The sequence below is a fragment of the Pristiophorus japonicus genome, chromosome 7 (genome assembly GCF_044704955.1).
Source record: "Pristiophorus japonicus isolate sPriJap1 chromosome 7, sPriJap1.hap1, whole genome shotgun sequence".
Classification (NCBI taxonomy): domain Eukaryota; kingdom Metazoa; phylum Chordata; class Chondrichthyes; family Pristiophoridae; genus Pristiophorus; species Pristiophorus japonicus.
In genome coordinates, this window is record NC_091983.1 from 251,813,641 (window position 1) to 251,840,277 (window position 26,637).

Below are 26,637 nucleotides of genomic sequence, written 5' to 3' on the forward strand. Positions count from 1 at the left end.
CGCGGCCCTGGACAAGGTGGACCACTTCTCACCTCGGGAGCCTCTTAACAACAGCAGTCATCGACGAGATTCAACACCGCCTCCAGTGCATCAGTGCAGCCTTTGGCTGCCTGAGGAAAAGTGTTCGAAGACCAGGCCCTCAAATCTACCACCAAACTCATGGTCTACAGGGCTGCCTTAATACCCGCCCTCCTGTATGGCTGAGAGACATGGACCATGTACAGTAGACACCTCAAGTCGCTGGAGAAATACCACCAACGATGTCTCCGCAAGATCCTGCAAATCCCCTGGGAGGACAGACGCACCATCGCTAGTGTCCTCGACCAGGCCAACATCCCCAGCATTGAAGCACTGACCACACTCTACCAGCTCTGCTGGGCAGGCCACATTGTTGGCATGCCAGACACGAGACTCCCAAAGCAAGCGCTCTACTTGGAACTCCTTCACGGCAAATGAGCCAAAGGTGGGCAGAGGAAACGCTACAAGGACACCCTCAAAGCCTCCCTGATAAAGTGCAACATCCCCACCGACACCTGGGAGTCCTTGGCCAAAGACCGTAACCTAAGTGGAGGAAGTGCATCCGGGAGGGCGCTGAGCACCTCGAGTCTCATCACCGAGAGCATGTAGAAATCAAGCGCAGGCAGCGGAAAGAGCGTGCGGCAAACCAGTCCCACCCAGCCCTTCCCTCAACGACTCTGTGTCCCACCTGTGACAGGGACTGTGGTTCTCGTATCGGACTGTTCAGTCACCTATGGACTCATTGAGAGTGGAAGCAAGTCTTCCGATTCCGAGGGACTGTCTATGATGATGATGAGCTTGTGTGTTGAACATATTGTGCATACAAAACATATATATACACTTATCAGAAATAATAATATAAAACACAGTCATAATGGAAGTGCAATTGATGGTCAAGGTCGAGGCAAAGGTCGGAGGAAGGAAGATGGCAAAGAAGTTCACCGTGGATGCCCAAGCTGCCTTGATCCACGAAGTGGAGGTACCAAATGGTGGGAACAAATGACCCGGGGTGGTCGTGGCAAGCCCAGCCCCGCCCGTCTATCAGAGAATATGGGCAGAGATTGCCGAGGCAGTGTCTTCCGTTGCCTAGGTCTGTCGGGGTCCAGTGCAGTACCGCAAGCGCTGGAACGACCTGGTTTCTGCCGTGAAAGTAAGTAATAACTTTAATCATGCACTGACTCATTACTTAAAATATAAAACTGCCAACTGTGATTTTTTTTAACCTTGCCATACTTGGTGTTACACATTACTATAAACGATGTTATATTGTTTTCCTGTAATTAAGATGTGCTCATCATGCATCACTTGCATGCTAACAGTGTTGAAAGGCACTGGGGGTGGGTACTAATACTTGAGAAATTATCTTATACCATGCTATTAACAATTTTTTTTCTCCTGAAAAGATGACAACAGGAGGCAAGCGTAGGCACCCCAGAGGAAGTCCTGCAGAGCTGGAAGAGCCCACGGACCTGGAGGAGCGGGCCGCAGCCCTCACAGGGGCGCATGATCGCTCGGCCACCCGTGGGGGTGCAGATCCGGTGTTGGCGCCATGTAAGTAACGCATAATCCCCGGGCCGTGCATAGTCATGTGAACACAATGTATAAATGATGCCAAGTGGTGTAATGTAATACTGGGCCCATCATGAAATATTATAATGCCATGCAGTCACTAAATTCTGCTCATGTTCATTGCGTTTAGTGTCTGATATATATTCATATTTCTGTGCAATGTAAGCGTTAAAATGCTACCCTGACCCCCCCCCCTCCACTTACCTCATGTTTTCTAGCTGACCAGAGCATGCAGTGCCGATTGTCTACTTATCAGCGCAGGTGACACGGAAGAGCAGAAGGAGGGAGAAGAAATGATCCGCCTGTCCGACCCACCACAAGAAGCACCGTTGGAAGTGGAAGTCCCTTGGAATCGAGGAAGACTTGCTTCCACTCCTAGTGAGTTCTTTGGCCCCCGACAGACCTAGGCAACGGAGGACACTGCCTCGGCAATCTCTGCCCATATTCTCTGATAGACGGGCGGGGCTGGGCTTGCCACGACCACCCCGGTCCCACCTTGCCTCCACTTTGTGGACCAAGGCAGCTTTGTGCATCCACGGTGAACTTCTCCCTCTTACCTTTGCCTCGACCTTGCGCATCAATTGCTCTTCCAACGCTCTGTCACAGGTGGGGCAGACAGTCATTGAGGGAAGGGGTGGGTGGAGCTGGTTTGCTGCACGCTCCTTCCGCTGCCTTCGCTTGACCTCTTCACGCTCTCGGCATTGAGACTCGAATTTTTTTATTTATTATTTATTTTTTTATTTTTTTTAATTTTTCGTTGCCAATCTTTCCAATTCTTTGTCAAATCACAAACGCCAGAGGTCACCTTGCACACATCAAGGATCACTCTGCGCCAATGCTCTTAGCCAAAAGGCCTAGAGCCACTGCACCGTTCCTGGAAGTACTGCAATACCAGGTTCGTGCCATGGAGATGGATGGGTCAGGCCCCCCACACACCTCCGTGGAGGTGGATGGGTCAAGCCATCCCACCCACCTCCTATTTCCAAAAAGCATAGGAGAACCACCTTCCTGATCCAGGGAGAACCACTTTGGGGTCATGGTTACTCCCCTGTCAGGTCAGTTACGCATGATCTTAGCCAAAAGGCCGAGAAACGAGGCTCAAAATGCTCAACGCCCTCCCGGATGCACCTTCTCCACTTGGGGCGATCTTTGGCCAGAGACTCCCAGGTGTCAGTGGTGATGTCGCACTTTATCAGGGAGGCTTTGAGGGCGACTTGCAAGGTTTCCGCTGCCCACCGTTGGCTCATTTGCCGTGAAGGAGTTCCGCATAGAGCACTTGCTTTGGGAGTCTAGTGCCAGGCATGCAAACTATGTGGCCTGTCCAGCGAACCCGAGAGAGTGTGGTCAGTGCTTCAATGCTGGGGATGCTAGCCTGGACGAGGATGCTGATGTTGATGCGCCTGTCCTCCCAGGGGATTTGCAGGAATTGTGGAGACATCGTTGGTGATGTATCTCCAGCGACTTGATGTCTTCTGTACATCATCCTGGCATCTGAGCCATACAGGAGGGCGGGTATTAAGGCAGCCCTGTAGACCATGAGCTTGGTGGTAGATTTGAGGGCCTGGTCTTCAAGCACTTTTCCTCAGGCGGCCGAAGGCTGCACAGGAGACGGTGTTGAATCTCCGCATCAATGTCTGCTTTTGTTGATAAGGTATGGGAAATGGTCCACGTTGTCGAGGGCCGTACCGTGGATCTTGATGACTGGGGGGTGGGGGGGCAGTGCTGTGCGGCAAGTACAGGCTGGAGGAGCACCGTTGCCTTACGGAGGTTTAGCATAAGGCCCATGCTGGAGTTCAGCCTCAATCAGCGCAGACACAGGTGTCGTCCGCGTACTGTAGCTCAACGACAGAGGTTGGGGTGATCTTGGACCTGGCCTGGAGACGGCGAAGGTTGACCAGCTTCCCACTGGTTCTGTAGTTTAGTTCCACTCCAGCGGGGAGCTTGTTGACTGTGAGGTGGAGCATGGCAGCGAGGAAGATTGAGAAGACGGTTGGAGCGATGACGCAACCCAGTTTGACCTCTGTCCGGATGTGGATTGGGTCTGTAATGGATCCGTTGGTAAGGATCACGGCCTGCATAACGTCGTGGAGCAGGCGAAGGATGCTGACAAACTTTTGGGGGCATCCGAAATGGAGGAGGACGCTCCATTGACCATCATAGTTGACTGTGTCAAAGGCCTTTTTTGTAAGGTCGAAAAAGGCCACGCATTTTTCCTGCAGCTGTCGTGCTGCAAAGATTATGTCCGTTGCGCCCCATAGGGGACGAAATCTGCACTGTGACTCTGGGAGGAGCTCCTCGGTCACAGGGAGAAGACGGTTGAGAAGAACTCTCCCAGTGGCTAATGATAGGGAGATTCCCCTGGTGTTGCCACAGTCGGACTTGTCCCCTTATTTTAAAGATGGTCACGATCACTGCGTCTCAGATCTCCCAGCATGCTCCCCTCCCTCCAGATGAGAGATGAGGTCATGTATCCTCGCCAACAGCGCCTCTCCGCCATACTTTAGCGCCTCAGCAGGGATTCCAGCCGAACCTTTTTATTCTTGAGCTGTTTTATGGCTTTTCCTACCTCATGCAAAGTTGGGGTTTTACTGAGGTGGTGGCGGGTAGCATGCTGCGGGATGGAGTCGAGAACACTCGAGTCAAAGGCAGAGTCTCGATTGAGGAGATCTTTGAAGTGCTCCTTCCAGTGGGCCCTGACTGCCTCGGTGTCCTGGATGAGTGTTTCCCTGTTCTTGGCCAGCAATGGGGTGAGGCCTTGGGAGTTTGGACCATAGGTGGCCTTGACTGCGATGAAGAATCCTCGCATATCATGGCTGTCGGCCAGTTGTTGCAACTCCTGTGCTTTCTCCATTCACCACCTGTTCTTGAGGTCACGGGTTTTTTGTTGGACCTCAGCCTTGAGCCGTCTGTAATGTTGCTTTGCTGCTCCAGAGTTGAGTTGTTGCTTGAGGCTCAGAAATGCTCTGCGCTTGTGATCTATTAGTTCTTGGATCTCCTGATCATTTTCATCAAACCAGTCCTGGTGTTTTCTGGTTGAGTGACCAAGTGTCTCTTGACAGGCACTGGTTATAGAGACCTGGAGGGCAGACCAGGGTATTCAGCATCTCGGTCATCAAGGCAAGCCAGGTTAGCTCTGAGGCACTGGTTGCATAGGGCTCTCTTAGCTGGGTCTTTAAGTGCTCCGGCATGGACTTTCTTGCAGCACTGCTTCTGCTATCCCCTCTGCTTTGGGGATATGTTAATGTCGATGATGGATCGGATTAGGCGGTGGTCCGTCCAGCAGTCGTCAGCTCCTATCATGGCGCGAGTGATGCGCACATCCTTGCGATCCCTGGCTCGGACGATGACATAGTCGAGCAGGTGCCAGTGTTTGGAGCGAGAGTGTTGTCACGATGCCTTGTATTTGTCCGTCTGGCAGAACAAGGTGTTGGTGATGACAAGATCATGTTCTAGACATTGTCAGTAGGGTACTGCTGGAGTTCCCTACCCCCTCTCTGCTAATCACGCCTACCCAGAGGGCTATGTCTTTGCCGATCCTGGCGTTGAAGTCACCTAGGAGGATCAGTTTGTCGCCCAGGAGGATCAGTTTGTCGCCCGTGGGGACGTGAGACAGGGTTGTCTCGAGGTTGGAATAAAAGCCCTCTTTAGTCTCACCCGTTGCATTGGGGCATATGAACTGATGACTGTGGCGCACTGGTTCCGGGACAGGGCGAGACAAAGAGTCATGAGGCGTTCGTTAATCCCGCAGGGAGAGTCTTTGAGGTGGTCGACCAGCTCATTTTTGTTGGTGAAGCGGACTCCGTGAAGGTGGCATTCTTCCTCTGGGTTTCCTTTCCAGAAAAAGGTGTAACCACTAATCTTGTTCCTTGAGCTGGCCTTCCCCTGCCTGCCAGGTCTCGCTTAGGGCAGCGATGTCGATGTCAAAGCGTCTAAGTTCCTGGGCAACTATGGCGGTGCGGCATTCTGTCCTGTTGCTGTTGGAATTGTCCATGAGGGTCCCGACGTTCCAGGTCCCGAATTTCATGTTAACGAAGCAGAAGATGCCTGCGCGCGAGTTCTTTTATCGTGGGATGGCCGCTGCACACCGGCAATCACACGGGCTTAGCTGAGTAAGGTCTTGGTCCAGTGGCAACGTCACTCTTCACGGCCATCGTCCTCATGCACCAGCTCGCGCTATACCTTGTAGTGGCATGCCTCCACGCTGCCCATGGCCGCCGCTCACCACTCCTTTTATGGCCCCGACCTGTTACAATGAAGGACCTGAACTAAATCCTGAAGGGTGGAAGATGCCTGTACGTGGATTTGTTTTAAAGTGGGGTGACTTTTGCACACCAGCCACCACACGGGCTTGACAGAGCTAGGTTTTGGTCCAGTGGTAAGGATTACCCAAGATAACTGGAGACCAGCTCTGCTGCACGGGCCTAGTGTGCACATGTATCGCAGTGGAAGTAGAAAGGGGGGGGGGGGGGGGGGGGAGCGGCTACTGAAGGGTCCTTCATTCCTGCGACCACCTCTTCCTCAGCCAAATCCACATTGGCAGGGCACACAGAGTGATACAGCCCCCGTGCTGAATCCGCGGAGGCTGATCGAGCACGCCTCCCCTGCCCAAAGACAGGCAGACGCCGACCTGGACATGGTAGCGCTGTTGAGGGCGAGCGCCGACCTAGGTTGAGAGCTCCTCCAGGCAATTGGTGGACTAACCGGAAACATCGCAGCGCAATCAACGCGCCAATTGGAGGACACGGTGGTGCCGATTGCGGTGATTCAGTGGATGCCATGCGGCAGCCGCTGGAATCGGCTCACGGCACTAAACTCCAAAGTGTCGTACCACCACTGCCGACAGCACATGGGAGTCAGGAGCATGGCGATACTTCTGGCTCTTATAACGGGCAGTCAGACCCTACATCTTCTCCAGATTCCCCACATGGTGCTGCCAATCACCACCCCTTCCCACAGCAGCAGTGCTCAGGGTGCCCTGCTGCACAACACACTGGGCGCTACTTGGGCAGGGGTAGGGATGATGTCCAAAAATATCCGGGGATGAGGTAGTTTGGGGGCGGAGGAGGGGTGGAGGTCCAGGTAGATTTGTTGGCAGGTTGGGGGGGGGGGGGGGGGGGCTTATTCAAAAAATGTATTACTATTTTGTTTACTGTTTGTGGGGGGTAGGGGGGGGGGGGGTGGCATTGTGGGTGTTTTTTTTTTTAAATGAAAAATTTTGTTTCCACTTTTTTGGGAGGGGTAGGTGGGGTGCGGCGGGCATTGTGGGTGGTTTGTAATTAAATATTGTTCACTGATTGGGGTTTTGTGGGTTTAATGGTTAAAGTCTAATGTTAATTTTTTCAATCTTGTACATTTGTTAAAAATGTTTCAAATTTACTTCAAGATTTATTAATTTATTTGACAAAACCGTTTGAAAATTTATTACATTTTATTGAAAATTTTGCGCAGTATCTCACTCACTTTTACAAAATGAAGGGTCAACAATCAATAAAGGGTTGCAAACAATGGACATTTTAAGGTTTAAACTTAACTCAACCGTTCAAGCAAAACATTCATTTATTATCATAGGCAGTCCCTCAAAATCGAGGAAGACTTACTTCCACTCAAAGTGAGTTCTCAGGTGGCTGAACAGTCCAATACGGGAATGGCAGTCTGTCACAGGTGGGACAGATGGTCATTGGGGGGGGGGGGGGGAAGGGATGGGTGGGACAGGTTTGCCGCACGCTCTTTCCGCTGCCTGCGCTTGATTTCTGCATGCTCTCAGCGTTGAGACTCTAGGTGCTCAGCGCCCTCCCGGATGCACTTCCTCCACTTAGGGACTTCTAGGTGTCAGTGGGGATGTTGCATTTTAAGGAGGCTTTGAGGATATCCTTGAAACATTTCCATTGCCCACCTGGGCTCGCTTGCCCTGTAGGAGGTCCAAGTAGAGCGCTTGCTTTGGGAGTCTCGTGTTGGGCATGCGAACAATGTGGCCCGCCCAACGGGGCTGGTCAAGTGTGGTCAGTGCTTCAATGCTGACCTGATCGAGGACACTAATGTTGGTGCGTCTGTTCTCCCAGGGGATTTGTAGGATCTTGGAGACATCGTTGGTTGTATTTCTCCAGCGACATAAGGTGTCTACTGTACATGGTCCACGTCTCAGCCATACAGACGGGTGGGTATCACTATAGCTCTGTAGACCATGAGCTTGGTGGCAGATTTGAGGGCCTGATCTTTGAACACTTTCTCAGGTAGCCGAAGACTGCGCTGGTGCACTGGAGGCGGTGTTGAACCTCGTCGTTGATGTCTGCCCTTGCTGATAAAAGGCTCCAGAGGTATGGAAAGTGGTCCATGTTGTCCAGGGCCGTGCCGTGGATCTTGACTTTGGGGGGAGGGCGGGGTCAGGTTGGTGGAGGACCTTTGTCTTATGGATGTTTCGTGTAAGGCCTATGCTTTCGTATGCCTCAGTGAAGATTTGGGGGGGGGGGGGGGGGGGTGGTGTCAAGAGCTAGGTGATGAGGCCACATCATTTATCACCAAGCATTTCGCATTGACCTTGTGGCTGACTTAGAGGTCAGAGACAGTGCTCTCACGTAAGATGTGCGCATCATGAATGCTCCCTGGAAAATTGGCATTTACTGCCATGATTATTTGCTTGTGGTCGACAACGAGCTGCATGTTCAGGGAGTGGAATTCCTTTCGGTTCCGAAATACCTCTGCATCCTCTAAAGGTGCTCGCAGGGCGATGTGCATAGTCTATTTGCACCCTGGACCTTAAATAAGTTTGCTATTCGAGAAACCCAAAGCCCTCTTGCTCTGTCTCCCTGGTCATTGGGAAGTTTATAAAGTCAAACCTTGGTGTGTAAAGTGCTTCTGTCACTTGCCAAATGCAGCAATGTGTGGTGTGCTAAGAGATGCAGCAAATGTCACCAGCTGATGCCTGAAAGGAGCCCGATGCATAGAATGAAAGTGCCGCAGTCACCTTGACCTCAGCGGGCAGTGCAGGCCTGATATGCTGCAGGTCTCCCTTAATTAGCTGGCATATCTCATTGATGACCTCCTTTCGGAAGCACAGCCTTCTAACGCGCGCTTTATCGGACAGGTCCAGGTATGACCGCTTATCCCTGTAAATGCAATGGGTGCAAGGTCTCCTCCTCCTCCTCCTCAACAGTCTGCCATCACTCTGGGCACATAATGCTCTTCAACAAACCTTCTTCCAGCTGTATTCTACAGCATGTAATTAGTTAGCAGTATTGGCTGAGAAATTGCAGGCCTCATTCCTTTAAAACTCCTCTAAACTATCAAAAATTATTAAATTTTCCTTCAACAAGCATAAAATTAAAGCAGATACTCTTATACCCTCAGATTATACATATTGATTTGAAACACCCTTAAAATACACATGATTTAAATGCTACCTACAAGTAGAAGCCTTTTCTTCAAATACACCCGTTTAAAAAAAAAAAAATAGCATCCACACCACTGGGTTAGGATCAGTTAAGTGCAGCCTTTTCAGGGCGGTAGAAAATGCTGGTAGTAATTTGGGCAGTATTTCACCAAAATTAGCGCTGGGCAGTTTTATGGGCGGTGAAATGCATGGAAAATCACCTGCAGCTGATGGGCAGGTGATTTAGTTTACCGCCAGCAGTAATTGGCTGCCTAAATTACCACTGGCGGTATTTGGCCGGTAAGTGGATGCAAGTTTCCTCTAAAAACTAATAATGGGCGGTATTAGTCTAAAAACGGGCGGTAATCAGGCGGAATGTTGCCGAAAGTCTAGCCTTATATACAGTTAGATGGAGGCAAGGAGACACGTCTTGTAGATATTGGTGCCCGAACAGAGACCCATCCAGAACAAACAAAGGCAAAGACGGCAAAGTGGCAATGTCAGAAATCCGCATTAGGGAAGGTACCCCTCCAGGAGGGATGGGTACGGGTCATTAGACAGGAATGACTCGGTTTTCAGGCCAAACAATGGACACAAGCATCCACTTATCGGCCAGGAATGATGAAAGCCGTCTGGTTGATGGCATATCAGACAGTTTAAGAACGATGAATGTGAAAAGATTAAAATGCGAAAATAATGTGAAGACATGGTAAATAAAGCCAATGATAGAGAGGCAGCCATAAATCGTCTGTTATGAGTTAGAAGAGAGAGGAAGATTTCGAAAAGGGTGAAAGGAAGGTGGTGTAACAAGAAACAATACGGTGACAGTCTGTGTATCAATAATCAGAGTCAGTGATGTTTGGTCAGAACAGGCGTCTCAACAGAGACACTGAGCCAAACAGTCGGAGAAGGCCAATGAGGACTTTAAGGTTGCATTTAGGGTAACCCAAAGATAGGCATTAGCTGAACAGGGTACCCATGGGGATCATACAGAATGTGAAGAGAGATTCAAAGAATTAGAGTAGAAGTTATAAGTTCAAAAGGGCATTGTGTGTGTCACTCCATTATCTCTTCTCCCTCCCCTCCCCGCCTCCCCCCCGTTCACCACCACCTGTGCAGTATTCACTGGAATGCAGCCCATCACTCTCCTTAACTGTCACATACCAACCCGTCTCGTTAGGTCAGATGAAGGAGGGGGATGGTGTCTAGTACTCGGATTGTGAGGTGGACACTCCAACTGGAAGGAATGGACTTGAGGGTAAAGACAATAAATGACCTGAAGTTAGCAACCAACCTCAATTATCAAGGGGAACCCCACACCTGTAGTCAAAGGGATGTGGGAGTCAAGTGGCGGATTCAAATCCGGTATCCACGCAGAGGGACGAGACATGTGTGTGAATGGGGAACGCAAAACAGGGTGCAGGGTCTATGACCCACAGAAGGGAGTGGAACTGGCGATCTCACTGCCCACCGCTCTTAGTGCTCAACAGACAGAGTTGGCAGCCGTAACCTATGTGGTAACGCATCCTACTGAGCTCCCCCCACCTTATACGATCTGTTCCGACTCTATGTTTACATATAACTCTTGCATGGAGCACCTGCCGATTTGGGCCAGGAGAGGTTTTAAAATCAGCAGATGGAAAACCATTGGTCAACGCACCAATGCTGGCAATCATAGCGGAAGATGTAGAAAGGGGAGATTATTCATATCCAGAAGGTCAATGCCCATTCTAAAGAGTTGGTAGGATGGGAGCGGAGGAAGATGTCCCTTGGGACCTGTACCAATCAGGAGTGGTGGCAGCCGCTACTCGAGTGTCCGTTACTATTCTACTTCCCCCGATCTTAAAACATTACATTTGAAGTATGGTTGGTGAGTATCACTTATCTTTTCTTCTCTCCAAGTTAGGGCAAAGAGGCATACTAAATACTTGAATTAATGATCTAATAACTAGAGGCATGGCAGGGTAGCTCAGTCCAATGGAATGCACATCCTGTGCCATGTGGGAAGTCCTGGACGCTTCTCCTGGCCTGGACAACCATGTGAGGGAAGTGTCCGTGTTCTTAATACTTTACGTCTGATTTCGCAAAAGAGAGGGGTGATGCTGACATTGCAATCAGGGAAGGAGGAGTGTGAAATATTAGATGAAATAAACATCGAGAGAGAGGAAGTATTAAAGGGTTTAGCATCTTTGAAAGTGAATAAATCCCCAGGCCCGGATGAAATATATCCCAGGCTGTTACGAGAAGAAAGGAAATAGCAGAGGCTCTGACCATCATTTTCCAATCCTCTCTAGCTACAGGTGTGGTCTCAGAGCATTGGATGATTGCTAATGTTGTACCTTTGTTTAAAAAGGAAGAAAGGGATAGACTGAGTAATTACAGGCCAGTCAGCCTAACCTCAGTGGTGGGAAAATTATTGGAAAAAAAACCCTGAGGGACAGGATAAATCTACATTTAGAAAGGCAAGGATTAATCAAGGACAGTCAGCATGGATTTGTTAAAGGAAGGTCATATCTGACTTTTGTTGATTGAATTTTTATTGAATATTTTGAGGTGGTAACAAGGAGGGTCGATGAGGGTAGTGCGTTTGATGGATTAGTCTGTATGGATTTTAGCAAGGCTTTTGATAAGAGCCCACATAGCAGACTGGTCATGAAAGTAAAAGCCCATGGGATCCAGGGCAAAGTGGTAAGTTGGATTCAAGGCAGGAAGCAAAGGGTAACAGTCGATGGGTGTTTGTGACTGGAAGGCTGTTTCCAGTGGGGTTCCGCAGGGCTCAGTGCTGGGTCCCTTGTTTTTTGTGGCATATATCAATGATCTACACTTGAATGTAGGGCATATGATTAAGAAGTTTGCAGATGATACAAAAATTGGCAGTGTGGTTGATGAAGAAGAAAATTGTAGACTGCAGGAAGATATCAATGGACTGGTCAGAACAGTGGCAAAAAGAATTCAATCCAGAGAAGTGTGAGGTAATGCATTTGGGGAGGGCTAACAAGGCAAGGGAATACACATTAAATGGTATGACACTGAAGTGTAGAGAACAGAGAGTGCATGTCCACAGATCTCTGAAGGTAGCAGGGCAGGTAGATAAGGTGGTTAAGAAGATATAAGGTATACTTGTCTTATATTAGCCGAGGCATAGAATACAAGAGCAAGGAGGTTATGCTTGAACTGTATAAAACACTAGTTGGACCACAGCTAGAGTACTGCGTACCACTCTGGTCACCATATTACAGGAAAGATGTGATTGCACTAGAGAGGTTGCAGAGGAGATTTAATAATGATAAAGTTTTATTTATATAGCACCTTTAACGTAGTAAAATGTCCCAAGGCGCTTAACAGTCTCGCAACATATTAGATATTGACAAGGGAGGGAAAGAGAGGAAAAAGGAGAAAGATGTCTGAAGCAGCAGTCAAAAGGCGCACGCAGATAGACACAGGCGAAAAAACGAGAGAAATTAAAAATTACATTGTAAATAATACAATAAGGCGTATTCATAGCAAGAGGATTTGAGAAATAGAAGCAGAGAGGTCTTACTGCAGTTGGCGAGGCCACATCTTGAATACTGTGTACAGTTTTGGTCTTCTAATCTGAGGAAGGACGTACTTGCTATTGAGGGAGTGCAGCAAAGGTTCACCAGACTGATTCCTGGGATGGCAGGACTGGCATATGAAGAAAGACTGGATCGACTAGGGTTATATTCATTGGAATTTAGATGAATGAGAGGGGATCTCATAGAAACATATAAAATTCTGACAGGATTAGACAGGTTAGATGCAGGAAGAATGTTCCTGATGTTGGGGAAGTCCAGAACCAGGAGACACAGTCTAAGGATAAGGGGTAAGCCATTTTAGGACCGAGATGAGGAGAAACTTCTTCAGTCAGAGTTGTGAGCATGTGGAATTCTCTACCACAGAAAGTCGTTGAGGCCAGTTCGTTAGGTATAATCAAGAGGGAGTTAGATGTGGCCCTTACTGCTAAAGGGATCAAGGGGTATGGAGAGAAAGCAGGAAAGGGGTACTGAGGTGAATGATCAGCCATGATCTTATTGAATGGTGGTGCAGGCTCGAAGGGCCAAATCCTGCACCTATTTTTAATACAATAGTAAAATCAGTATAATAAAGATTATAATTAAACAAAATTAAATATATACAATAATTATAAATTAAGTTAAAATTAGAAAAAGTAAGCAATTGAAGCAAATTAAATAGGTTTTCAAACTTACTTTAAAATTCATTCCCTGTCCATTGATTCAATTAATATGGAAGAACCAATCACTGTTCTCCATCCTTGTGATGTCATAATGTCATTACTTTTTATTTCTCATTTATGAAGATGTTGCCAGAACTGGAAAATTTGAGGTATGAGGGAAGAATGGATAGGCTGGGGTTGTTTTTATTTGGAACAGAGGAGGCAGAGGAGACCTTATAAAATAGAGAGTGGATAGGAAGGACCTATTCCCCTTAGCAGAGGGGTCAATAACCAGGGCTTTAGAGGGGGTTTGAGGAGAATGTTTTTACCCAGAGGGTGATGGGGGTCCGAAACTCACTGACTGAAAGAGTGGTAGAAGCAGAAACCCTCAGCATTTAAAAAGTATTTAGAGTGCCGTAACCTACAAGGCTACAGATCAAGAGCTGGAAAGTGGGATTAGGTTGGCTGGCGTGGACATGGGCCGAATGGCCTGTAAATTTCTATGATTCTATGAAGGATGTCGTATTAAGAGCAGTCCTCAAGGACAAGGAAGCAGGCCAGCCCTAAGGAGCCAGAGGTGTGGAAGTCAGGGAAGGCGTATTGTTTAAAGGTGGATTGTGCCTGAAGGATACCGAGGAATTTATGCAGCTAGCTCACAGGAGACCAGTGGCTGGACACGCTGGCCCAGAGACGACCTGGAAACAGGTAGAGGAGGTGGGATAGTGGCCCCACCTGAAGGAGAACATAAAGGACTTTTGTAAAAGCTGCCTGATATGTGCAGCCAATAATCCTGACCCACACAAGAAAAAGGCTCCCTTGGGGCACACACATCGGTCCAAGGGACCATGGCAGTGTATCCAAATAGATTTTATTGGAGCCCTGACCACCCCACCACCAAGATTAACCAGGCATTGTCTGGTCCCAGTGGACAACTTTACTAAATGGGTGGAAGCCTTTCCATGTAAGACGGCCACAGCATTATGGACAGCCAAGACATTAGTTAGGGAGGTATTGTCCAGATGGGGACTTCCTCGGCTGGTGGAGTCGGATCAGGGAAGTCGAGTGAAGCAGGCCACCCTAAAGTTGCTTGGGATTGAGGGAAAATAGCAAGTGGCTCACAACCCATCCGTCGGGAATTGTGAAGAGAATGGTCCGTATGTTGAAACTGGCTCTGCGCTAAGAATTAAATGATAATTCCACCAAGTGGGAGGAGGTTCTTCTCCTAATCCTTATGGGAGTACGCAGTGAAGAATCCAGTCCAAAGGAACATGAATTGGTTACTGAGACACCCATGCGAACCCCCGTCCACCTGTTGGTCTCCTCGTTGACGAACAGACAGATTAAGGAGGTGGCCAGGGATAAGTTCCTGAGCAATCTGTGGAAATCTTGAAAGAGGTACACCCAAAAGCTGCCCATAGTATCTGGAGGGCCCCATCAGTGTAATCGATTAAACTTGGCTCCAAACAAACCCCAGGAATGGGAGGTGGGAAGCCAGATGATGGAGCAAAACTATGCGAGGGCAAGAGTTTTTAAACCAGTCTACAAAGTACACTATAACATCGTCGACAAAGCCAGCCCCATGGTATAAACGGTTCAGCTGCCTAAGAAAGTCAAATGGTTCCACATTAACCAAATTAAGCTTTTTCAGCCCACCAGCAGGCACTGATCATGAGCCTGGCAAGATGGACTCACCCTATTGAATGGAATGAGGCAGAGGAGGCACCCAATGAAGCACCTCACCCAAATAATGGAGCAGAGGTGCCTGGTGTGGCACCTCCACAGGCAATGTATAATTTGACGACATGTCCCTGATGTCCTCCAAAACGATACAGGCTATATAGGTCTGAGGGGGCAATAGGTAGGGTGCGGAGGGGGGGGGCGGGGGTACATGACCAGAAGTAACTCAAGTTTTTGTTCCCTTCTCCCACAGGCCCAACTAAGGCAAAAGGGAAAATGGGGAAACTGTTTTGGTTCTTGAGGCGTAATACTCGACATCGGGATGTCAGCAGTGACAAGAACACAGAGTCCAGAGGCTCAGGCTATAGAAGCCAGATCACCCATGTCCCGGCAACTGTTCCCCAAGGCACCGCACGGGAAGTCACTCTCTGATCCATGCGAAACGAATTGCTCGGGGACAGTGCAGGTGACCACGTACGAGGTCTGGGAAGGAAGAGGCGTATGTACAAGTGTAGAAATGGGACCATTAGCCAACCACGTGTGGTTCATCCAAGGGAAAATGGGTGAAAAAACCCATTACTACCAGATTGGGGACCCCCGGGGAAATGTAGGAAGTCCAACTCAATTGGAAGGCGAGGGAGAAACTCATTTGTGCTAGAGAGAAGACGAGGGGATATACGGATGTGTGAATTGGGACAGTTTTAGGTCCAAATCACCAACTTGCGGTCTTTGCCCCGCGTTAGTTATGGCGCGAGGAATTACCACCCCTCCCCCCCACCCCCCCACCCCCATATGAATGAGAAGGAGGGAGGGCCATGCCAAGAAAACTATAGAATTGAAAGTTCGTCCCAAACTTGGCAATGATACTGAGCCCATTGGGGGAAATGCTTCCTCGAGACATCGTACCAGAAGACAGCAAAGTGTGGTAAACGACATGGCAACTATTGTTAACACCGGGACTTCAAGTCACCAAGAGACTTGATTTAGCCAGCTTAGATCAATCTGTAAAATCAGTCAGAAATCATAAGGAAAATTCTGTATGAAATGAATGATCAGCAACAAGGGGAGTTTAAGGGAGGACCAGATTATGACCATACATCTACAGGATGTGGTCAAATATCTGGAATCTCACGCTAAAAGGGTACACCAAATTTTAAATGAGAATAGGAATGTCTCCAGTGAAGCAGGACGAAACGATGAATGTATGGATCTTGGTTGGTGGGGACAAACCCGGGAAAATCGCCGGCATGTTGCTGAGGGGTAGCTCCTCTGATGAGTGATTGATCGCCACTTAACGGCAAAGTCCACCTATCAACTTAATATGACTGTGCGTCAGGTTAGGAGGTACAGGTATACCTGCTGAAACATGAATGTAACCTACAAAAGAAACATAACACTATTAGGGATGGTGCTGTAACACCCGGTCCTGCCCGAGAAGACGACGACAAACCCCTTATTTCATGTGGAGAACATAAGGGTGCTTCCAGGTGATCTTTTGGTTGATTATGATGAACCCCCCCCACCACATCAAGTATGTGGCCCTGGTGGACAGGACCACGTGGGTGGCCCCAGATCTCACTGGATGCGCCCAGATACAAAATACATTTGTCTGTCCTTACGATGTGTCAGAACATGCAGCCACCGCTTGGGGGTTCACTTGGGATGGGAGAGTGTGGAATTGCACAATGGAAGTTAATCCGGGGTTGCACTCCGCCATAAGGTCAGCATACTGAGGGAAAGGTGAATATTGTGTTACCACTATGCACCGGCAATACCAGTACAATGTCAACCTGACCTGTCCCATTACGGCAGGAACGTTTTGTTTTACCCGTCAGACCTTTTAGACTTGGAACGCGGGTATTAAGCATTTATTCACATGAGCAATATTACTGTAATGGATGAGCTAAAAGAACACTTGCACCAGCACGTGACCCGGTTCGGCTATTACATCCCACCACTGCAAGGAAACTTGGTAGAATTGATGAGGCGAGCCAATCAGTCCCAGAAGCATTATATCTTAGCCCAAGAGAATCGAGATTTACGAAAAGAAATACCCACGGTTGGGGAAGACTCGTCTTGGTGGGATATCGGTAGGAATAGAGAGATCCACCCATGGATAAGGATCATCACCCATGTCTTGGTTATTGTCAAACTGGTGATTGTGGTATACCTGCTAGTAATAACTTGCCGTGTCAAACGGCAATGTAAACAGCAAAGGTTGGTCAAGTTGCTTCGGAGGACACAAAAAAACGATGACGAGGCAATGTGTGCCTGTAACCCGAGTCGGGCACCCAACCACTTCAGAGTCGATTCTAGAAGTGCGCGCACTGTTCATAACTTGACTGAATTTGATGTACCAGTATGCTTTGAGAGGCTAAGAACAGAGTTGCTGGGCAAACACTGTAAAGATAGAACTGCTCCGGTTTACAAATCTACAGTTGGGACAATCTGCATGACCGAGAGTTCCGCAAAACAAACCTGAAGCTGTTGTAAAATGATTGAATAATAGTCAACGTGGTCTGAGACAGAAGAGATACCAATGATTGAACAATAGCCACATATGCAATGGGAGGCCTGCCAAGTTCTGGGTATAAAGGATACAGTTAGAAAAACACTTAGGGCCTCTGACAGGAAGAAGGGTGTCGTAGCCACCGCCGATCTGGTCACTCGCTGGTGTTAGTATATATGTGTGATTGTAATCAGATTGATTTTAAATTAAAGAAAAGTTACCCTGAAGTCTTTTGTCTGGAATTGTCTGTCCCACTACAGATCCGAACTCTTATATACTGTTAGACAGAGGCAAGGTAGACTTGTCTTACATTTACCATACTGTCATGGACAGGTAGATTGGGGAGGGCGAGGTCAAGTAGGTTTTTCCCCTTGTGTTGGTTCTCTTTCCACCTGGCAGTCATGTCCTTCAGGACTTGGCCAGCTCCGTCAGTCGTGGTGCTACTGAAGTCCCCCACCCAGAGTACATTCTGTGCCGTTGCTTCCATCAGTGCTTCACCTAAGCAGTGTTCAACATGGGGGAGTACTGGTTCATCAGCTGAGGGAGTGCAGTAGCTGGTAATTAGCAGGAGGTTTCCTTGCCCATGCTGGACCTGAAGCCATGAAACTTATGGGATCCAGAGTAAATATTGAGATCTCCCAGGGCCACTCCCTCCTGACTGTATACCACTGTGCCGTCACCTCTGGTGGGTCTGTGCTGCCGGTGGGACAGGATGGTGATGGGAGGCCAGGATGTTGACTGAAAGGTATGATTCTGTGAGTATGACCATGTCAGGCTGTTGCTTGACTAGTCTGTGGGACAGTTCTCCCAATTTTGGTAGACTGGGCTGGGTGGGCCGTTGTCATGTGCAAAGCTGATGCTGGATGGTCTGTTTAATTTTATTTTTATTGTTTTTCACAGCTGTTTTGTATAACTGAGTTGCTTGCTCGGCAGCTAAGAGTCAACCACATTGCCGTGGGTTGGGTGTCCCATACAGGCCAGACCAGGTAAGGGCGGCAGATTTCCTTCGCTAAAGGAACCAGATGGGGTTTTACGACAATCTGATAGCTCCATTACTGATACTAGCTTTTTATTCCAGATATTAAATTAACTGAATTTAAATTCCCCAGATGCTGTGGTGGGATTTGAACTCGCATCACCAGATCATCAGTCCAGGTCTCTGGATTACTAGCCCAGTAACATTACCACTATGCTACCATACCCCCTATTAATTTTACTTTCTTACCATGTTACTTCCCAGCCGCAGAGGACAGGCAGACAACCTTCACTAGCCATTTGGACGAGGTATGCAAGAGATACAGGAACTGACTTTCCCAGAAAGACTGACAATTGATTCTATACATCCAACCCAGCCCTCCAAGGTTCACTGACAGTAAACAAATGTTTCCCCAGATACCCCTACTCCAAAAAACTAAAAAAAAGACGAGAGCCTGGATAAATAGGAACAGGAGAGCCTAAAATTCGGGAGGGGAGAAGATGGAAATCTGAAGGAAAACCAGAAAGTGCGAGACAGGTTAACAGTGCAAGTAAAGGAAGTGATGGATACATTTTGTAATTTAAATGGAGAAACATTGCAGTAGTGCTGCAATACAAAGGGACCTGGGGGTCCTTATGCAGGAAACACAAAGTTAGTATGCAGGTACAGCAAGTAATCAGGAAGGCAAATGGAACGTTGGCCTTTATTGCAAGGAGGATAGAGTATAAAAGCAGAGAAGTCCTGAGGCCACACCTGGAGTACTGCGTACAGTTTTGGTCTCAGTATTTAAGGAAGGATATACTTGCATTGGAGGCTGTTCAGGGAAGGTTCATTAGGTTGATTCCGTGAGATGAGGGGGTTGACTTGAGGATAGGTTGAGCCTATACGTATTGGAGTTCAGAACAATGAGAGGTGATCTTATTGAAGCATAAGATAATGAGGGGGCTCGACAAGGTGGATGCAGAGAATATATCCACTCATAGGGGAAACTAAAACTAGGGGACATAGTCTCAGAATAAGGGGCCGCCCATTTAAAACAGATGAGGAGAAATTTCTTCTGAGGGTTATAGAAACATAGAAATAGAAAATAGGAGGAGTAGGCCTTTCGGCCCTTCGAGCCTGCATCGCCATTCAATATTATGGCTGATCATGCAACTTTAGTACCCTATTCCTGCTTTCTCTCCATACCCCTTGATCCCTTTAGCCGTAAAGGCCACATCTAACTCCCTTTTGAATATATCTAACAAACTGGCCTCAACAACTTTGTGGTAGAGAATTCCACAGGTTCACAATTCTGAGTGAAGTAGTTTCTCCTCATCTTGGTCCTAAATGGCTTACCCCTTATCCTTAGATTGTGACCCCTGGTTCTGGACTTCCCCAACATCGGGAACATTCTTCCTGATCTAACCTGTTCAATCCCACCAGAATTTTATGTTTCCATAAGATCCCCTCTCATTCTTCTAAATTCCAGTGAATATAAGCCTACTCAATCCAGTCTTTCTTGATATGTCAGTCCTGCCATCCCGGGAATCAGTCTGGTGAACCTTCGCTGCACTCCCTTAATAGCAAGAATGTCCTTCCTCATTTTAGGAGACCAAAACTGTACACAATATTCCAGGTGTGGCCTCACCAAGGCCCTTTACAACTGTAGTAACACCTCCCCTGCTCCTATACTCAAATCCTCTAGCTATGAAAGCCAACATACCATTTGTCGCCTTCACCGCCTGCTGTACCAGCATGCCAACTTTCAATGACTGATGTACCATGACACCCAGGTCTCGTTGTACCGCCCCTTTTCCTAATCTGTCACCATTCAGATAATATTTTGCCTTCCTGCTTTTGCCACCAAAGTGGATAACCTCACATTTATCAACATTATACTGCATCTGCCATGCATTTGCCCACTCACCTAACCTATCCAAGTCACGCTGCAGCCGCTTAGCATCCTCCTCACAGCTCACACTGCCACCCAGCTTAGCGTCATCTGCAAACTTGGAGATATTATTCAATTCCTTCGTCTAAATCATTAATGTACATTGTAAATAGCTGGGGTCCCAGCACTGAACCTTGCTGTACCCCACTAGTCACAGTTTGCCATTCTGAAAAGGACCCGTTTATCCCGACTCTTTGCTTTCTGTCTGCCACCCAGTTCTCTATCCACGTCAATACATTACCCCCAATATCATGTGCTTTAATTTTGCACACTAATCTCGTGCGGGACCTTGTCAAAAACCTTTTGAAAGTCCAAATACACCACCATCCACTGGTTCTCCCTTGTCCACTCTACTAGTTACATCCTCAAAAAATTCTAGAAGATTTATCAAGCATGATTTCCCATTCGTAAATGCATGCTGACCTGCACCGATCCCGTCACTGCTTTCCAAATGCGCTGCTATTACATCTTTAATAACTGATTCCAACATTTTCCCCACTAATGTCAGGCTAACCGGTCTATAATTCCCTGTTTTCTCTCCCTCCTTTTTTTAAAAAAGTGGGGTTACATTAGCTACTCTCCAATCGATAGGAACTGATCCAGAGTCTATAGAATGTTGGTAAATGACCACCAATGCATCCACTATTTCTAGGGCCACTTCCTTAAGTACTCTGGGATGCAGACTATCAGGCCCTGGGGATTTATCGGCCTTTAATCCCATCAATTTCCCTAACACAATTTCCTGACTAATAAAGGATTACCTTCAGTTCCTCCTGTTTGCTAGGCCCTCAGTCCCCTAGTATTTCCGGAAGGTTATTTGTGTCTTCCTTAGTAAAGACAGAATCAAGTATTTGTTCAATTGGTCTGCCATTTCTTTGTTCCCCATTATAAATTCACCTGATTCTGACTGCAAGGAACCTACATTTGTCTTCACTAATCTTTTTCTCTTCACATATCTATAGAAGCTTTTGCAGTCAGTTTTTATGTTCCAGCTCTCATACTCTTATTTTCCCCCTCCTAATTAAATCCTTTTGTCCTCCTCTGCTGAATTCTAAATTTCTCCCAGTCCTCAGGTTTGCTGCTTTTTCTGGCCAATTTATATGCCTCTTCCTTGGATTTAACACTATCCTTAATTTCCCTTGTTAGCCACAGTTGAGCCACCCTCCCTGTTTTATTTTTACTCCAGACAGGGATGTACAATTGGTGAAGTTCATCCATGTGATGATCCTTAAATGTCTGCCATTGCCTAGCCACCGTCAACCCTTTAAGTATCATTTGCCAGTCTAAGGAATCTAAATCTGTGGAATTCTCTACCCCAGAGCTGTGGAGGCTGGGTCATTGAATATATTTAAAGCAGAGAGACACAGATTTTTGAGCAATAAGGGAGTAAAGGGTTATGGAGAGTGGGCGGGGAAGTGGAACTGAGTCCATGATTAGATCAGCCATGATCTTATTGAATGGCAGAGCAGCTCGAGGGGCCAAATGGCCTACTCCTATTAATGTTCTTATTTTCTGGTGGAGGACCACTGAAGAGAATGAATCACGAGTGGGTTATCAAATCAGTAACCTTTGGGACTGGTCCGATGGATTTAAATTATCTTTTGTTTCTTTGCAGGCTGGCGTTTCGAAGGACAGTTGGAAGGTAGCGATGGTGAGGACTTAGTACACCCAACTCTGAATATGGGCAACTCTGATCACCTGCACCTTGTTTGAGCCTTAAGGGGTTGGAGGACATTCCGCAAAACTCCAGTTTATTTTTGCCTTCCTCAATTAGTTAACATTACTCGTGACGAGGGAAGGGCAGCGTACAAGGTCGCACCATTTAACAGACAGTTTATCATTGGTGGTCGCGATAGACTTTCCTCATTTGTACATATTTAGAATACCTTGGTTGCAGGCTGAAGGAGCAGCACTAGAAATGTTAATCGGTCTTCGATTGAGATTGATGAACTTGTTTATTTCCAACATTTTATGTTCAAATATATAAAAGTTAGGAGCAGGAAATTTTACTCCAACATGTACAAACATCTTCAGGAACATGGCATTGACTGTGATAGCAGTGTTCGATTACCACATGATAACCTTGGTTCATGTATCTCATTTTGAAAGCTGCAAAGGACATTCAGTACATAAAGGGTTTATAAAGGTGATCTCATCCATCATATCGAAGGATCTGCAATGCAGCTCTCCTCAACAATCGCTGCAATCAGACTTTCCCCCAATGATATACGCTCCAGCCTTGCGTAGCTGATTCAGTTCAGAACGTGTTGCTACGTAGTTTGCTGACTGAAATTATCCCATTTTATGAACACACTCATTTTCTTAATCCAATTTGGAAGATTACCGTGCAGATCTCTTCAGTATCACCAGCCCAGAATCTCCACCCGGCCTATTTATAGGCTGCATTGTTAAAATTGTCAGAAAGTTAAACCTTTCTCTAGAAAGCAGAGTGTTTTGAATGGACCCTAACCTCAATCATTACTGGACTATTCATAGCTTTCTAATTTTGCTAAACAGATGATAGTCACTTCAGCAATATTCTCCCACTTCCACTGACATAGCCACATTAAAACAGACATCGTCAGCTTTGCTAGAAAAAAACCCACTCGAATACAAAAAACCCACAGCTTTTTATTAAGTGACTAATTATTACTTTCATACCTGACACACCACAGGAAGCAGTAATCTGAAACTTGTCAGAATGATGCTAAACCTAGTTTAAAAATAGCTCAGCATTGTTGCATGTACCAGTTCTCCACTGTGTAAGAATTACTGGTTTCACCTGGCAATAAAACACCAGTGGGCATTAAACCTATGCCAATTCAAACACCGCCACTTCCCCCAATTATGCATGTATTATTTCACAAGTACTGGCAAACCCCAGTACCTCCATCAAGTAGCTAGTCTTCATGTGAGCCAAGGCTATTATCACAGCCAAACTCGATTCTGCACACCTGATTTTCACATACACACACTTTTCCATCAGGAGTCATGGGACAGCAATCAGAAGTGGGAATTCTTGGTCAATTCCCCCCCACCCATATCCCAATACACTAATGCCACGAGTAGCAATTTAACCGCTGCCCAAACCAAAATCGCATGGCGGATAGGGTGCAATGGGTGGGTCTAACCTCAAGGCTTCCTAATCTGTACCATCTAACTACTTCCTGGATAAATTTAAAGCACGAGGGCTTCAGCTGAATTTCAACATGCAAATGTTTTTTTTAGTGCAATCATGGAGTAATTAATGGAACAGCTAGCAGGACAAAACAGCAGGAGGTTACTCCAGATATTAGATATTAAAAAGAATATTCACAAAACACCAAAACAGGTGAAACTATGCACATCCGCAAAACATGGTCTTCAGAAACAGCTTGGATTTTATTCAGACTATTAAATTTACAAAAAACAATTCAACGTTGCATAGTTAGTACAGGCTGCCATTCCATCAGACAGAAAGAGATAGTGTCAATCTTTTCAGGATCTCAACTGGAGTTTTGTACTACAAAGCCATTCTGCATCTACTGGAATATTCAGTGCACGAATGACACTTTTACACAGGTGTTTGAGAGCAGCAAACCTGAGTGCAACTGGTGAAAGTTATTTGAACCAACCGGCATGCTAACTATACTCAGTTGTCACCAATATTTCCTGTAATTTTTTTAATTCATGTGCAATCCCTTTAATTGGCTGCGCGCCCATTCAAATTTTCATGTGTGCGCGGTTTCTCCCATGTAAAAGCGGCTGTTGTACCACTGCGCAGCTCTAAGGCAACGTTGGTGGTCACCAGGCTTTAGTGCATCACTATAAAGGCAAGATAGGGGGTGGGTTGAAACAATACAATTAAAAGCCAATGAGCATTCTAGCGTGACACACTCCTGTGTGCTTCTTGCCTCTGCAAGATCCTGCAAATCCCCATGGAGGACAGACGCACCAACATTAGCGCCCTCGGCCAGGCCAACATCCCCAGCATTGAAGCACTGACCACACTTGATCAGCTCCGCTGGACAGGCCGCATCATTCGCATGCCAGACAAGAGACTGCCAAAGCAAGCGCTCTACTCGGGTCTCCTTCATGGCAAACGAGCCAAAGGTGGGCAGAGGAAACGTTACAAGGGCACCCTCAAAGCCTCGCTGATAAAGTGCGACATCCCCACCGACATCTGGAAGTCCCTGGCCAAAGACCGCCCTAAGTGGAGGAAGTGCATCCGGGAGGGCACTGAGCAGAGTCTCATCAGCGAGAGCATGCAGAAATAAAGCACAGGCAGCGGAAGGAGCGTGCGGCAAACCTGTCCCACCCACACTTTCCTTCAATGACTATCTGTCCTACCTGTGACAGAGACTGTGGTTCTCGTATTAGACTGTTCAGCCACCGATGAACTCACGTTAAGAGTGGAAGCAAGTCTTCCTCGATTCCGAGGGACTGCCTATGATGACGACAACTCCTGTGATATCTTCAATTAATTACATGAAACCAGTAGTTCACCGAGGATTCGCCAGATTACTCAAGTTTGGAAAGATAGATCTATAATTATTCATAGAATGATGCATCACAGAATATGGCCATTTGGCCCATCGTTCCTGTGCCAGCTCTTTGAAAGAGCTATCCAATTAGTCCCACTCCCCTGCTCTTTCCCCATAGCACAGCAAATGTTCTCCCTTCAAGTATTTATCCAATTCCTTTTTGAAAATGACAATCTGCTTTGTCCAGCTATCAGGTGGTGCATTGCAGATCATAACTTGCTGCATCATTTTTTTTACCTTCACGTCTCCTTTGGTTCTTTTGCCAATTACCTTAAATCTGTGTCCTCTGGTTACTGACCATTCTGCCACTGGAAACAGTTTATCCTTATGTATATCAAAACCCTTTGTGATTTTATCTCCCCATCATTTTCTCTGCTCCCAGAGAACAATCCCAGTTTCTCCAAATAACTGAAATCTCGTATCCTTAATACAATTCTAGTAATTCTCCTCTGCACCCTCTCTCAGGCCTGGACATCCTTCTTAAAGTGTGGTGCCCAGAATTGAACACAATATACTTCAGCTGGGGTCTAATTAGTGATCAGCTCCGCTGGGCAGGCCACATAGTTCGCATGCCAGACACAAGACTCCCAAAGCAAGCACTTTACTGGGAACTCGTGCACGGCAAACGAGCCAAAGGCAGACAGAGGAAACATTACAAGGACACCCTCAAAGCCTCCCTGATAAAGTGCAACATCCCCACTGACACCTGGGAGTCCCTGGCCATAGACCACCCTACGTGGAGGACGTGCACTCGGGAGGGTGCTGAGCTCTGAGTATCATCACAGAGCGTGCAGAAATCAAGCGCAGGCAGCGGAAAGAGCGTGTGGCAAACCAGGCTCCCTGCCCACCCTTTCCCTCGACGACTATCTGTCCCACCCGTAACAAACTGGACTGTATTGGACTGTTCAGCCACCTAAGAACTCATGTTAAGAATGGAAGCAAGTCTTCCTCGATTCCGAGGGACTGCCTATGATGATGATGAATCAGTGATTTATCAAGGTTTAGCACAACTTCCTTACTTTTGTACTCTGTTTATAAAGCCAAGGATCTCGTATGCCTTTTTAAAACAGCCTTCTTAACTTGTCCTGCCATCTACAAAGACATCTGTACGTACAAGTGCAGGTCTCCCTGTTCTTGCACCCCTTTAAAATTGTACCATTTAGTTTATATTGCCTCTCATTTCCGACCAAATTGAATGACTTCCCACTTCTGTTAAATTTAATCAGCTGTCTGATTGTCATTTCACCCATCTGGATGTCCTCCTGAAGTTACTAGCCTCCTCACTGTTTACGACGTAACTATTGCTGGATGGTGTCACGTCCAAATGAAAAGCCATCATTCAGAGGGGAACAAAAACCATACTTATTTGAAAATTTTGCTTTGAAAGGGACATGTCTTACCTTTAAGTGCTGGCAGTTTCTGGAGCTCTCTGTTCTTAGCCAGGTTGAACCGTGACGAACTCTGGCGTCTCTCTTTCTTCACAATCTGCGGTCCTCCAGAGTATTTGATTTTATTGAGTTGGGTTTGAGGAGGAGCACTGTTACTGGGACGCTTGTTTGCAGCTGGCTGCTGTTGGACCTGTAACGAAATGCAAAAATCTTTTCATGTTCCGGCTGCAAAATAGCCTATTCTCACCCAACCAAACCTTTTCCAACCAGCACGCTCCAGAGGGCACTGTGTAAACCAAGACTGCTCACGCATACAACATATAGATTCAATCAGGCAGCTCTAGTAATACACTATTTACACCAGAAACAAACCGCTGGAGCTCATACAAGGAGAGCGTTCCCAGTGTAAATCATGCATCGTATAAAAAATGCCAATACTTTTCAGAACACTGTGCTGGCAGGGTGGTCTGAATACTTGGTGTA

The 26,637-nt window shown here is 47.0% G+C and overlaps 1 protein-coding gene and 1 pseudogene across 1 annotated transcript in view; both read right to left on the reverse strand.

Annotated features, from left to right (window-relative positions):
- Positions 1-26,340, reverse strand: part of LOC139267501 (serine/threonine-protein phosphatase 2A 56 kDa regulatory subunit delta isoform) — a 130,856-nt gene extending 104,516 nt beyond the window's left edge. Inside the window, exon 1 of the mRNA XM_070885902.1 lies at positions 26,167-26,340. The gene's annotated coding sequence lies outside the window, so the exon portion shown is untranslated. The remainder of the gene's footprint in view (positions 1-26,166) is intronic.
- On the reverse strand, positions 2,446-2,683 carry LOC139267607 (U2 spliceosomal RNA; annotated as a pseudogene).
- Positions 26,341-26,637: the final 297 nt, after the last annotated feature.